The following is a 14869-nucleotide window of genomic DNA, read 5'->3' as shown; positions in this document are numbered from 1 at the left end:
ACTCTATTGTATATATATATGACATCTTTTTTTTCTTTAAACTTTTTCTTTTGTATTGGGGTATAACCAATTAACAATGTTGTGATAGTTTCAGGTGAACAGAGAATGGATTTAGTCATACACATACATGTATCAATTCTCCCCCAGACGCCCCTCCCATCCAGGCTGCCGCATAACATTGAGCAGAGTTCCCTGTGCTATACAGTAGGTCCTTGTTGGTTAGCCATAATGTTCATCTCAAACTTCCTAACTATCCTTTCCCCCCAATCTTACCCCCCACCCCCCGCACCCCAACCATAAGTTTGTTCTATAAGTCTGTTTCTGTTTTGTAAATAAGTTCATTTGTATTAGGGCTTCCCTTGTGGCTCAGCTGGTAAAGAATCCCCCTGCAGTGTGGGAGACCTGGGTTTGATCCCTGGGTTGGGACGATCCCCTAGAGAAGGGAAAGGCTACCCACTCCAGTATTCTGGCCTGGAGAATTCCATGGATTGTATAGTTCATGGGGTCGCAAAGAGGCGGACACGACTGAGTGACTTTTACTTTCTTTCACTTTCATTTGTGTCGTTTCTTTTTGTGTGTGTTCAGACTGTGACCTACTGAACTGTAACCAGCCAAGCTCCTCTAGGCAAGAATACTGAAGTGGGTTGCCATTTCCTCCTCCAGGGGACCTTCCAGACCAAGGGATTGAAACCACATCTCCTGCACTAGCAGGCGGGTTCTTTGCCACTGCGCCACCTGAGAAGCCCCATCATTTATTTTTAGATTCCGCATATAAAAGGTATGTCATATGGTATTTCTCCTTCTGACTTATTCCACTCAGTAGGACAATCTGTAGGTCCATCCATGTTGCTGCAAATTGCATTTTTTTTTTTTAACGACTGAGTAATACTACATTGTGTGTATATGTATATATACACACATACCACATCTTTTTTTATCCATTTATCTGTCAATAGACATTTAGGTATTCAGGAGACCCTGATTCGATTCCTGGGTAGAATCATTCCTGGGTTGGGAAGATTCTCGAAGAATGGACAGGCTACCCACTCCAGTATTCTTGGGCTTCCCTGGTGGCTCAGCTGGTAAAGAATCCGCCTGCAATGTGGGAGACCTGGGTTTGATACCTGGGTTGGGAAGATCCCCTGGAGGAGGGCATGGTAACTCAGTCCAGTGGTCTTTACTGGAGAATCCTCACAGACAGAAAAATCTGAGTGACTAAGCACAGCACCCAACACAGCACATTTACTTGCTTCCATGTCTTGGCTGTTGTAAATAGCACTGCTGTGAACATAGGGATGCATGTATCTTTTTAAATTGAGTTTTCTCTGGGTATATGCCCAACAGTAAGATTGTAGGATCATATGGCAGCTCTATATTTGTAGTTTTTTGAGGAACCGCCATACTGTTTTCCATTCCCACCAATAGTGTGGGAGTGTTCCCTTTCCTCCACACCTTCTCCAGTATTTGTTATTTGTAAAGTTTTTAACTATGGCCATTCTGACTGGTGGGAGATGTGAACAGAAAGTGAAAGTTAAGTCGCTCAGTCATGTCTGACTCTCTGCAACCCCATGGACTGTAGCCCACCAGGCTCCTCCGTCCATGGGATTCTCCAGGCAAGAATACTGGAGTGGGTTGCCATTGCCTTCTCCAGGGGATCCTCCTGACCCAGGGATCGAACCCAGGTCTCCTGCATTAGAGGCAGATGCTTTAACCTCTGAGCCCTCATTGCAAAAGAACTGACTTTAGACCAATCCTCTCACTCCTAACCCAAAGCCCTTCCAGTCTCTGCCCATCTGACTACTGGGCAGAACTGAGTGCTAATGAACCTGTCTCTTAGGTTTTTAATCTCTGGAGAACTAAATATTATAAACTGAAAAATACCTTGTTTTTACCATTTTTGTGTGGCCTAATTTTACAATTTTTCTGTGGGAAATTAGCACTGATGAAAATATAAAAAGTCTCTGTACTGTAGTTCCAAGTAAATAATAGGCAGATAGGATGTAACAGCTTCCCAGAACAAATACAGTCACTGCGAGAAAAGAAGAGAAGAGTTTCATGGGATGATCAGAGAACTGAAAATTAGATGTCCTTATGATTCTACCAGGGCAAAAGCAGGAACATGGTCACCTAAGGTATACCTTACATTTTTCAGTGATTCCCAGAACTCTATCAAAGCAAATCAGGGGAGTGGAACATGATATTCAGAGATGTGCAGTCACTTGTCCAAAGCTGATGAGTGGTAAGAACAGTGTTGTTAGGTTACATTTAGTTAACTCATTATGCGGCAGGCCCTGAGTTAAGTACCTCATGCTGCTGCTGCTGCTAAGTCGCTTCAGTCGTGTCCCACTCTGTGCGACCCCATAGATGGCAGCCCACCAGGCTCCCCCGTCCCTGGGATTCTCCAGGCAAGAACACTGGAGTGGGTTGCCATTTCCTTCTCCAGTGCATAAAAGTGAAAAGTGAAAGTGAAGTTGTTCAGTTGTGTCCGACTCCTAGCGACCCCATGGACTGCAGCCCACCAGGCTCCTCCATCCATGGGATTTTCCAGGCAAGAGTACTGGAGTGGGATGCTATCACCTTCTCCGAAGTACCTCATATGTTGTATGTAATTCAATCTTCAAAACAACCTTATGTTGTAAATCTGTTAATAGGTATTTTTCCACACTAATAGGGTAACGGATGTTACAAAAGGCTAATATGTCATTCAGTTAAGAAGTGGTGGAACTGAGATTAGAGCAGGCAGGGTCAGGAGTCCAGCCTGTGGTCTGAGTTTGTTTCTCAGCATGTCACTGTGCTAATAGGGGAGAGGGGGGAACCTCTCTGGGTGATAGCCAAGGGGGAGCAGTATTGTGGCTGGGACAGAGGTCTTGGAAGTCATATGACCTTAGTTTAAGAACTGGTCCTTTACCAATTATGTGTCTTTGGGCAAGTCACTTAAAAAAAGTCCGTCTCTTCAAATGAGTATAAAGCATAGAGTGAATACTGAATAAATGTTAATTAGCCATTATAATTTCAGATAGCTGTGAAAGCAGACAGGAGTGAATTTACAGAGGAGAGGTTAGAAAAATGTAAAGGCGAGGAATGTCTAACATAGTTCAAGTAATTTTTAAATGTGCAATTAGCCCTGAAAAAGCTTAGAGAAATTCCCAATTGATAATGCAAACTTTCAAATCAGAAAGCAGAAGCTGAGAGATAAAATGGAAGGTGGGGACAGCAGCAGTTTCTCTTTCAGGATTAGAATTTTTTCTGTTCTACAGTGACCACCTCATTGGGCCTTGAAATGGACCACTCATTAACACTGAGTCTTCAAAACTAGAACGTCCAGTGACTTGGCATACAGATAGATTTGGATATAAATTCCTGAACCTGGAAATGATGAAGTTTTGCTTCTGCACCAGTTACTTTACATGCTCCCTTTGAATTGTGTTTTTAGTGGTGGCCGTGCAAAGTGACTCGCCTTTCTACTCCTGCTCCTCTTAAGGATCCCATTCTGGATAAGTAGCGCTTGGCCCCCGCTATTGCACACTTTCTCCTCCTCAAGCCTCCAGTTCTTTCTCTTCCATCCTGACTCCGGATAAGGATCCTGCTTCTTATTTCATCGAGAAAATGGAAGCATCTACATAGAACCACCACACACCATCTCCACCACATTTCCCCCATGCTGTGCATCTGTGTGCAGACTCTGCCTTCTCTCCTCTCGCGGAGGCGGCCACTCTGCACTGGGTAAGGCCACGCCTCCCTCCAAGCTCGAGGGCCCATCTCCCTCCATCGCCTCTTGCCCTTTCCATCTCTGATCAGTCCCATCAGTATACACAATGCTGTTAATTTTCCCTTTAAAAATCCTCTTTTATTAAAAAAAGATAAACACTGAGTTATGATATTATGTTAAGGCACTCTTGTTAATAATGCTATTGTGATAAGTTTTAAGTTCTCATCTGAAAATGATATATACTAAAGTTATCAGAGGTGAAACAATGGTTCTTAAAAATATTCCAATCAAAATGTTGTAGATGAAGCACAGTTCTCAAAATAGCAATAGGTATTGAAATTGGGTAACGAGAACATGTAGGTTCATGTTACTTTTCCCCTCTATTTTTATGTATGCTTGAAAATATATACATGGAAAAGGTTTAAAAAATCATCTCAGTTCTGCTTCCTCTCCAGCTATTACATTATTTGCTTCTCTTTAGGATAGTACTCCTTGAAATAGTATATTCACTGACTGATTTTTTTTATTCCTTCATTCAGGTTTTTCCCCCTTACCATTTCAGCAAAATTGCTTAAGACCACTAATGACATCCACATTGTTAATCCAGGGGTCATTTTTCCTACATTACCCATTTGATAGCTGATTACTCCTCCCTCCTTGAAATGCTCTCCACTAGACTTCCAGGACTGCAACCAGTGGGGGATGTGCAGTTGTCAATACTATGGATACAGGTATTATTCTTATCTTGTTAATTCCATGGGCTTCCCTGGTGGCTTAGTGGTAAAGAATGTGCGTGTGATGCAGGAGACGTGGGTTGAATTCCTGGGTCTGGAAGATCCCCTGGAGGAGGAAATGGCCACCTACTCCAGTATTCTTGCCTGGAAAATCCTATGGACAGAGGAGCCTGGCAGGCTACAGTCCACAGGGTCACATAGAATCCGACATGACTTAGCATGCACACATGTTATCTGTGAATAATAAATGGCTTCTGAAAGGATTTGATTTCCACCTGTTATTAATTATGTACAAGAAAAGGATGTGTTTCAGGGCACAATGCAAAGGTTGGCAGTTGATCACAAGAGTGAGGCTGGGACTGAGGGCAGCATCATGGTGGCATTTTTTTCTCCCCTTCAACCTACAACTAATTAGACATCTGTAACAAAAGTCCCTCTGCACACACACCAAGACACCTGAGAGATGCATCCATCTGTGCATCCCAAAGTGGCCAGACTGGATCCTGGAGAAGGCCACACCAAAGGAGTGGCAGTGAAGGTGGCAGCTGCAGTGGCATCAGTTTCTCCGGCAGAGCAGGTGGAAAGGGAAAAAGGTGAGTGAATGTCCAACTGGTGATGGGGGCGCAGCTGGAGTCCTCAGCAACACCCTGAGTCCTGAAGAGAGACCTCTGTGACTGGGAGGATGGAAAGGAAAGAAGGCAGCCAAGGACAACTGAAGGTGTGGATTTCCTGCTGTTTGTCCCGGAATTCCATTGAGAAGTGTCCCCCCACCCGCTCCAACCTCTCTCTGCTGGGATTCCCCTGGTAGAGGACTCCCCCACTGGGCCATGGGCACACTCAAAGTGCCAAGTGCTTATTATATACCTCCCCCACCCCAACTCCATCACCATCCTTTTTTAACACTAGGTTTCTTATACATATGTGTGTGTGTGTGTTCAACCCAACTATTTTCAACCCCATGCATGGACTGTAGCCCATCAGGCTACTATGTCTATGGAATTTTCCAGGCACATGCACATCTTCCCGATTTAGCACCAATAGAATAAATCAGAATCTTGTGCTACAGTGCCACCTTCTGGAAAGCAAAAAAAAAAAAAAAGGTATTTTATTGCCTGTTGAAATATTAGAATCGAAGTAAAAAAGCCTTGAATCACTCAGGTGACACAGTGGTACAGAATCTGCCTGCCAATGCAAGAGATTCAAGTTCGGTCCCTGGGTCGGGAAGATACCCTGGAGAAGGGCACGGCAACCCACTCCAGTGTTCTTGCCTGGAGAATCCCATGGACAGAGGAGAATCCCATGGACTGGTGGGCTACAGTCCATGGGGCTGCAGAACTGGACACGACTGAACGTGCACACACAATAAAAACCTTACCTAAATAAGAAAGGCATTCATTATTCAAATGAAGATATGCAGAGGCACATTTCATCAAATAGTATGAAAAAATCATGGTAATAAGGTATCCCAAAAATAAAATGACCATTTTTCAGCAATTGAACTCAAAGACACAGAATACTATGATTTACCTTATAAAGAATTCAAAAGAGTTGTCATGGAGAAATTCAAGCTATATATAAGAAAACTTGGCAATCCAATGAACTAAGAAATGAAAGCAGGAAACAGAAGGAATACTTTACCAAGAGTGCATGCATGCTCAGAAATGTCTGACTCTTTGCCACCCTATGGACTGTAGCTAGGCTCCTCTGTCCATGGGATTTTCCTCCTCCAGGGTAGCTTCCTGACCCAGGGATCGAGCTCATATCTCTTGCATCTTCTGCATTGGCAGGCAGATTCTTTACCACTGTGCCACCTGGGAAGCCCAAGAAGTGAGATGAAGACTGCATTAGAAACACTGAAAAACAGAGTAGATGAGGTGGAAGAGAGAATTAGCAAGTCAGAGTGTAAGAATTTGGAAATGATTTAGGGGAGGAGATCCGTCAAGATGGTGGAATAGAAAGATCCTGAGCTCACATTTTCTCAGGCACACCCAAATAAAATCTATCTGCAGAACAACCATTGATGAAAAAAAACCAAAAACATCTATAACTAAAGACACAAAGGAGGAGCCACAACAGGTAGGAGGGTCAGAGTCCTAATATAGTCAAGTCCCCTGCCTACTGGTTGGCAACCCACAAGTGGGAAAATAATTACAATTGTAGAGGTTCTCCCCAAAGAGTGAGAGGTCCAAGCTCCATGTAGGGCTCCCTAGCCTGGGGGTTCTACACCAGAGAGATGAGCTCCTAGAGCATGTGGGTTTGAAGGCCAGCAGTACTGACTCTCAGGGTTCCCAGAGGGCTGTAGGAAAGAGAGACTTCACTCTTAGAGTGTGCACGAAATCTCACACACTCCAGGACCCAGGGAGAAGCAGTGATTTGACAGAAGCCTGGGTCAGACCTCCTGCTGATCGTCGAGAGTCTCCTTGAGAGGCAAGAAGCACCTGCATCCCACCCTGGAGACACAGGTACCAACAGTAGCTATTCTGGGGAGCCCCTTCTGTGGACACTGTGCGGGCAAGTGCCTTCATGGAAGGAGCCCTCCCTCTAGTTCATCAGCCCCAGGAGCCAGCCTTGAACTGCCCTGTGGGCACCATTGCTGGGATGCTTTGGGTCAAGCAGGTAACTGGGTGTGGCTCCAGCCCCACCCTCCAGCAGAGAGGCTGCCATGAGACCCTCTGAGCCCACTAATGCCTCTGGAGCCTCCACGAGAGGGCTCATGACCCAGGCTCACAGACCAGCGTGCACTAGACCTGAGGCACCCAGAGCCCTCTAGCCAGAGACCCCAGTTCCCAGTCTCATTTACCAGGGGGCAGACACCAGCTACAAGAAGACTGTAGCTGGGTTCCACTGTAGCCTCGCCACCTGGTCCTGCCAACCAGCAACCTCCACACAAGATAAGACTACAAAGCCACAGGCATCAAAACCGTGCAGTACCAACACAAACACAGACACGTAGATCAATGAAATACAATAGAGTGCCCAGAAATAAACCCATACCCCTATAGTCAATTAATCTTTGACCAAGGAGGCAAGAATATACACTGGGAAAAAGACAGTCTCTTCAGCGAGCTGTGTTGGGAAAGCTGGATGTAAGTCGATGGTTACAACACACCCTCTTGCCTTACAGGAAAATAAACTCAAAGTGGCTTAAAGACTTAAACATAAGACACGACACCATAAAACTCCCAAAAGAGATCATAGGCAAAACATTCTCTGATGTACACTGTACCAATGTTTTCTTAGGGAAGTCTCCCAAAGCCATAGAAATAAAAACAAGGATAAATGGTACCTAATCAAATTTTCCTCTATTTCTTTGCTTTGTTCTTTGAAGAAGGCTTTCTTGTCTCTCCTTGCTCCTCTCTGGATCTCTGCATTTAGTTGGGTGTACTCCCTTGCTTTTTGCTTCTCTTCTTTCCTCAGCTGTTTGTAAAGCCTCCTCAGACAACCACTTTGCCTTCTTGTTTTCTTTTTCTTTGGGATAGTTTTGCTTGCTGCCTCCTGTCAAACGTTATGGCCCTCTGTCCATAGTTCTTCGGCAGTCTGTTTACTAGATCCAATCCCTTGAATCTATTTGTCACCTCTACTGTATATTCATGGGGGATATAAGTTGTACCTGACTGGCCTAGTGGGTTTCCTAGCTTTCTTTAGTTGAAGCTTGAATTTTGCTATGAGGAGCTGATGATCTGAGCCACAGTCAGCTTCAGGTCTTGTTTTTGCTGACAAGGGTCTGTATAGTTGAGGCTGTGGTCTTTCCAGTAGTCATGTACAGAGGTGAGAGTTGGACAATAAAGAAGGCAGAGCACCAGAGAATTGATGCTTTCAATCTGTGGTGCTGGAGAAGACTCAAGAGTTCCTTGAAAAGCAAGTAGATCAAACCAGTCAATCTCAAAGGAAATCAACCCTGAATACTCTTTGGAAGGACTGATGCTGAAGCTCCAATACTTTGGCCACTTAATGTGAACAGCTGATTCACTGGTGAAGACCCTGATGCTGGGAAAGATTGAAGGCAGAGGGCAACAGAGGATGAAATGGCTGGATGGCATCATTGATTCAATGCACATGAACTTGGGCAAACTTCAGGAGATGATGAGGGTCAGGGAAGCCTGCCATGCTGCAGTCCAGGGAGTTGCAAAGAGTCGAACATGGTGACTGAACAAAAACAATCAAACTTACAAGCTTTTGCATAGCGAAGGAAACCATAAAAAAGAAACAAAAAGACAGCCTAGAGAATGGGAGAAAATATTTGCCAATGATGTGACTGATGAGACAGATTATATAACTCAACAACAAAAAACACAATTGAAAAATGGGCAGAAGACTTAAAGAGGCATTTAAGGAAGAAATACAGATGGCCATAAGCATGTGAAAAGATGCTCAATATCACTGATTATTAGAGATATGCAAACCTAACTACAGTAAGGTGCCACCTCACACTGAGTGGAATGGTCATCATTAAAAAGTCTACAAATAAATCCTGTAAAAGGTGTGGAGCCAAGGGAACCCTCCTGTTGGTGGGAATGTAAGTTTGTGCAGCCACTGTGGAAAACAGTATGGAGGTCCTACAGGTAACTAAAAATAGAATGAACATATGATCTAGCAATCCCATTCCTGAGCATATACCTAGAGAAAATTCTAATGCAAAAAGATACTTGCACCCCTGTGCTCATAGAGCACTATTCACAATAATCCAGACATGGAAACAGCCTAAATGTCCATCAAGAGATGAATGGACAAAGAAGATGTGGTACATATAAACAATGGGGTACTACTTAGCTATAAAAAGGATGAATATTGCCATTTGCAATAACATGGATAGATCAAGAGGCTATCATATTAACTGAAGTAAGATGAATATGATATCACTTATATGGAATCTAAAATATGACACAAATGAACTTGTCTACAAAAGGAAAACAGACTCAGAAATAGAGAACACACTTGTTGCCAAGGCAGAAACGTTTGAGGGAGGAATGAACTGTGAGTTTGGGGTTAGCAGTAATAATATATGGCAAGGATAAACAACAAGATCCTACTACTATATAGCACAGAGAATGATGTTCAGTATCCTGTTATAAAGCATAATGGAAAAGAATATACAAAATAGGTAACTGGGTCAATTTGCTGTATAGCAGAAATTAACAGTAAATCAATGACACTTCAATAAAAATAAATTTAAAAGAAGATAAAATTGTCCTTTTTCTGTTGATAGCAATTTATATATGAGATGATGTATGTAAACTTCACGGTAACCACAAAGTAAAAACCAAGATCAGAGACACAAAACATAAAAAAAGGGGATAATGAGCAAATCACCATGAAAAGAAACAACTTACAAAGTAGAAACAGAAGGAACAGAACCAGTGGAAAGACAAGTAGCCAGAAAGCAAAATATAAAATATAAAGGGATTGAACTCAGCAATCAAAAGGTACAGAGTGGCTGGCTGGATTACAAAAAAAAAGACCAAACCAAATGCTGCCTAAGGAGACACATTTCAACTCTAAAGACATATATAGGCTCCAAGTATAGGCCTTGAAAAAGACATTCCAAGCAATCAGAAGCAAAAAGAAAGTGGGTTTAGCAATATTTATATCAGTCAGAGTAGACTTGAAATAAAAAATGATAAGTGACAAATATAGTCACTATATAATGACAGAGGGGTCAATACACCTTTCACATGTTTTATAGTGAGATCAACACAAGTGAAAACTAAACAAGACACTTTTAAACACCACCAACGGGTCAAAGAAGAAACTGCAATTAAAACAAAAGTTACTGAAACAAAAGAACATGTAAATATAGCATTTCAGATCTTGTGAGATGCAGTGAAAGAAGTTCTGAAAGTTTATAGCAATATGCACATATATAGTCTAGTTCTCTTTTCAAAGAACTAGTTCTTAGTTTTGTGGATTCTTCCTATTTTTATCTAGTTTCCATTTCTTTCTCTCTGATCTTTATTTCCTTCCTTCTGCTAATTATGGGATTAGTTTTTTTCTAGTTCTTTGTGGGGACCATTAACAAGATAGTTTACAAACCAGGGCCAGCTAGTAATATATCAGCATAAAGAAAGGATGCTCCTGTGATCATCGTACTAGGAATCCACAATGGCCACAAACAGTGCCATTTGCTTAGGAGATGGAATGAGAGAAGGGGAAAAGGGAACCCTCCTGCACTGTTGGTGGGAAGGTAAATTGGTACAGCCTCTATGGAGAACAGCACAGAGGTTTCTCAAGAAACTAAAAATAGAACTACTATATGATCCAGAAACCCCACTCCTGGGCATTTACCTGGAGAAAACATAATTCAAAAAGATACATGCACCCCAATGTACATTGTAGCACTACTTACAATACTAGGGTTACAGAAGCAACCTAAATGTCTACCAACAGAGCAATAGATAAAGAAGATATGGTATATACTTACAACGGAATATTAGCCAGCCATAAAAAGGAAGAAAACAGGGCCATTTGCAAAGATGTGGATATACCTAGAGACTGTTATACAGAGGGAAGTCAGTGAAAAACAAGTATCATTTGTTAATGCATCTATATCAATCTAGAAAAATGGTACAGATGAACCTGTTTGCAAACAGAAATACAAACATGTAGAGAACAAACCTATGGACACCAATGGGGGGTGGGGTGGGGTGGGATGAACTGGGAGATTGGGATTGACATATACACACTGCTATGTATAAAATAGATAACTAATGAGAACCCACTGTATAGCGCAAGGAACTCTAAACAAAATTAGTTCCATGGATTTCTTCTATGACATTCTAGGCACTGTGCCAAGGGCTGGGAATACAAATGGAATAACAAGGACATAGTCCCTGCTCTAAAGGAGGTTATGGTTCAGATGGGGTGAGGCACACCAAGAGGCACAATCGGAGCTATAAATATGCACATAAGATAGAACGCTGTGCAGGAAAGTGTCCTGTAAAGAGGCTTCTAGAAGAGGAGATGCTTGCACTGAGTCTTGAAGAAGTAAGATTCAACTGCATAAGGAATATAGGTAATAGAAGAGCAGATAGAAGCCCACAGGGGAAAAAAATCTAAGTTTGCAAGCTCTAATCACTTCCATAAGGAAGAAAAATGGTGGAGAGGGGACAGGAGAATGGTGAAAAAGGGTCAGAACATCAGCTGGGGTGGCTTGTACTCAACACGATATGAAGTCAGAACCAAGCAAGATGCCAATGGCTTAGACCCCTATGGATTAATTTAGATAGTGTAAACTGTGAAAGCTGGGAGGCTTGCTACTAACAGGCTGACTTTGTAAGAAAGCTTTCTGGCTGGAAAGATGGAAAACTTTTAGTAGGGTTGAGCTTCTTGGGTCCTAGTTTGAAGAGGGAAATTAACAGTTGTTATGGACTTAACTTGGAGAAGGCAATGGCAACCCACTCCAGTGTTCTTGCCTGGAGAATCCCAGGGACGAGGGAGCCTGGTGGGCTGCCATCTATGGGGTCGCACAGAGTCGGACATGACTGAAGCAACTTAGCAGCAGCAGCAGCATGGACTTAACTGGCCCCTACAAAATTTTTATGTTGAAATTCTACCCCTCAGTGTGATTGTATTTGGAGACAGGGTCTTTAAGAGGTAATTAGTGGTATATAAGGTCATTATAAGAAGGGAGATACCAAGGATGCCTGTGCAGAGAAAAGTCCATGTGAGGACATGAGAAGATGGCCATCTGCAAGCTGAGAAACCAATGCAGCCAACACCTTGATCTTGGACTTAAAGCCTCCAGAGCTGTGAGAAGTCAATTTCTGTTGTTGAAGACACCCAGTCTATGGTGTTTTGTTATGGCAGCCCAAGAAGACTAATACAAGTGGTTACTCTAAGTCCTAGATGTAAATAGTAATCATGAACAAAGGCCATAATCCATGAAGGCTTAGCACAATAATCAGATGAGTGTTAGATAACTGATACATTGCAGAATACATATATATCTATTATAGGTGTGTGTGTGGATCAATCAAGGTGTGGAATAAGGGGACATAGAGTTCACCTTCCCCCATGAACACATCAAAAATACATCTACATGTGGAACAATTCTCACTGAAAACTATCAAGAAAGTAGCAGGAGGACTTCTGTACAACCAAGGATGTAAGAAATATCAAGTAGGAAAGGAAGAATAGAAATTAGGTATGGACCTATGCCCCTGGGAGGGAATTCAGAAAAAAAGGGAGATTACATGGGTGGACACCCATCTCAGGGAGTGACTGGTCAGGGCCACAGATTGAGCATCACAGTCCTGGTGTCCCATACCAGAAGGAAAAGAAGAGCCTACACGGCTCGTTGGAGGACTGCTGGGACTAACAGGGCTCTGGGAAGCCTGGAGTGCAATTGAAACAAGCACACATGTGCGGGCTGCCCCTGAGGCAGGGCAGACAGAGGTCTGCTCTAGCAGCTGCTGGGGTTCCTGCATAGCCTGTACACCCTACCCTGAGCCAAGTGGATGGTCAGCACTGGATTTGGGGTGGCCATCACCAGGGAGGAGACTTGACTGTGGGATAGAGAGATGACCTGGTTCTGGTGGAGCCTGGGTGGGGCAATGGTGGCCACTGGTGGAGCTTTCTCAAGCACATACCAGAAGCAGCCCAGATTCTGACGGTGTTGCTCCTCCACAGCTCAACCTGTGATACATGTTCAGAGTCCATGTGGGCCCCTCCTGCCCTGTAGTGTGGATCCAAAACAGGGCATGGGCAGCAGAGGCTGGGGGCACTGATTGGCTGTGACAGACAAGGGACACTTGTATCCAAGGCTGCATCTGAGTGTAGAGAAAGAAAACTGCAGGTGCCTGCACAGAGTGCATCAGAGACAGCTTGGACCTCTGTCTACACCGACATGAGCCAAGAGCCCACAGGGGCCCCATATGCTTCAGCATGTCCTTGCTCTGGGGAGAAGGGAAAACACACACTTAAAGGGCAGGTCAGCCCAGACCTCAGAGCTTCTGCTCCAGCTACTTGGGACAAGACCCTGCCCCTGATAGGAAGATGACAGCCGCTGAGAAGGGCAGAAGTCCTCCCTCACACTCGGCTCTAGCTCCAGCCCCTCCATCTCCAGCCCCACCCCCGACCAAGGTAATGGCTGCCAGCACACCCTGAGGCAAGATGCGGATGTGTCCATTCTCATCCAGCTCTCCCATCAAAGGCACTGGGCACACAGTCTGTACAGGGACACTCCCACATAATAACACCCCTTCAAGAGGCAGTCTTCACTGTTTCACCTAAGTTCACAGAGGCAGAGAAAAGTCAAGCAAAATGGAAAGGCACAGGAACTGCTCTCAATTAAAAGAGCAAGAGAAGACCCCTGAAAAAGTAATGAAACAGAAATAAACAATTTACCAGATAAAGAATTCAAAGCATTGGTAATACAAATGTCAACTGAATTAGAGGAAAGAATACAGGTACATAGTGAAAGGTTTAACAAGGAGCTAGAAAATATAATCAGAAATGATGAAGTCAAGCGCAGAAATAAAAAATACACAAAAGGAATGAACAGCACACTAAGTGACTCAGAAGTATGCACAAATGATCTGGAAGATAGGACAATGGAAACTGCCCTATCAGAACAATAAAAAGAAAATTTAAAAAATGAAAACAAGAGATTTTTGGGATAATATAAAGCATATTAAAATTTGTATAATAAGGGTCCCAGAAGGAAAAGAGAGCAAGAAGAATATTGAAAATATAGTTGAAATTATAGCTAAAAAATTCCCAAATTTGAAGAAGGAAATAGATACCCAGGTATAGGAAACTGACAGGATCCCAAACAACATGAACCCAAACAGACCCACAGTAAGACATATCATAATTAAAATGGCAAAAGTTAAAGATAAAAAGAGAATTTTAAAGGCAGCAAGAGAAAAACAGAGAGTCATATACCAAGGAACTATTCCCCAGAAAGCTATCAGCTGATTATGTAAAAGAAGACTGCAGCCCAGAAGGGAGTGGCATAATACATTCAAAGTGCAGAAAGGTAAAAATCTAATCAATCAATGTAATACACCAATTTAACAAATTGAAAAATAAAAGCCACATGATTATCTCAATAGATGCAGAGAAAGCCTTTGACAAAATTCAACATCCATTTATGATAAAAACTCTCCAGAAAGCAGGAATAGAAGGAACATACCTCAACATAATAAAAGCTATATATGACAAACCCACAGCAAACATTATCCTCAATGGTGAAAAATTGAAAGCATTTCCCCTAAAGTCAGGAACAAGACAAGGGTGCCCACTTTCACCATTACGATTCAACATAGTTTTGGAAGTTTTGGCCACAGCAATCAGAGCAGAAAAAGAAATAAAAGGAAACCAAATTGGAAAAGAAGAAGCAAAACTCTCACTGTTTGCAGATGACATGATCCTCTACATAGAAAACCCTAAAGACTCCACCAGAAAATTACTAGAGCTAATCAATGAA

The 14869-nt window shown here is 42.9% G+C and overlaps 1 long non-coding RNA gene across 1 annotated transcript; it reads left to right on the top strand.

Annotated features, from left to right (window-relative positions):
• Positions 1 to 3296: 3296 nt before the first annotated feature.
• Positions 3297 to 4706, top strand: LOC138444174 (uncharacterized). Its single transcript, XR_011258403.1, has 2 exons — positions 3297 to 3723; positions 4249 to 4706. It is a non-coding gene; the product is annotated as an uncharacterized lncRNA (long non-coding RNA).
• The last annotated feature ends 10163 nt before the right edge of the window (positions 4707 to 14869 follow it).

This window comes from Ovis canadensis, chromosome 7, assembly GCF_042477335.2.
Source record: "Ovis canadensis isolate MfBH-ARS-UI-01 breed Bighorn chromosome 7, ARS-UI_OviCan_v2, whole genome shotgun sequence".
NCBI lineage: Eukaryota > Metazoa > Chordata > Mammalia > Artiodactyla > Bovidae > Ovis > Ovis canadensis.
This window is presented reverse-complemented; position numbering and strand designations above follow the sequence as displayed.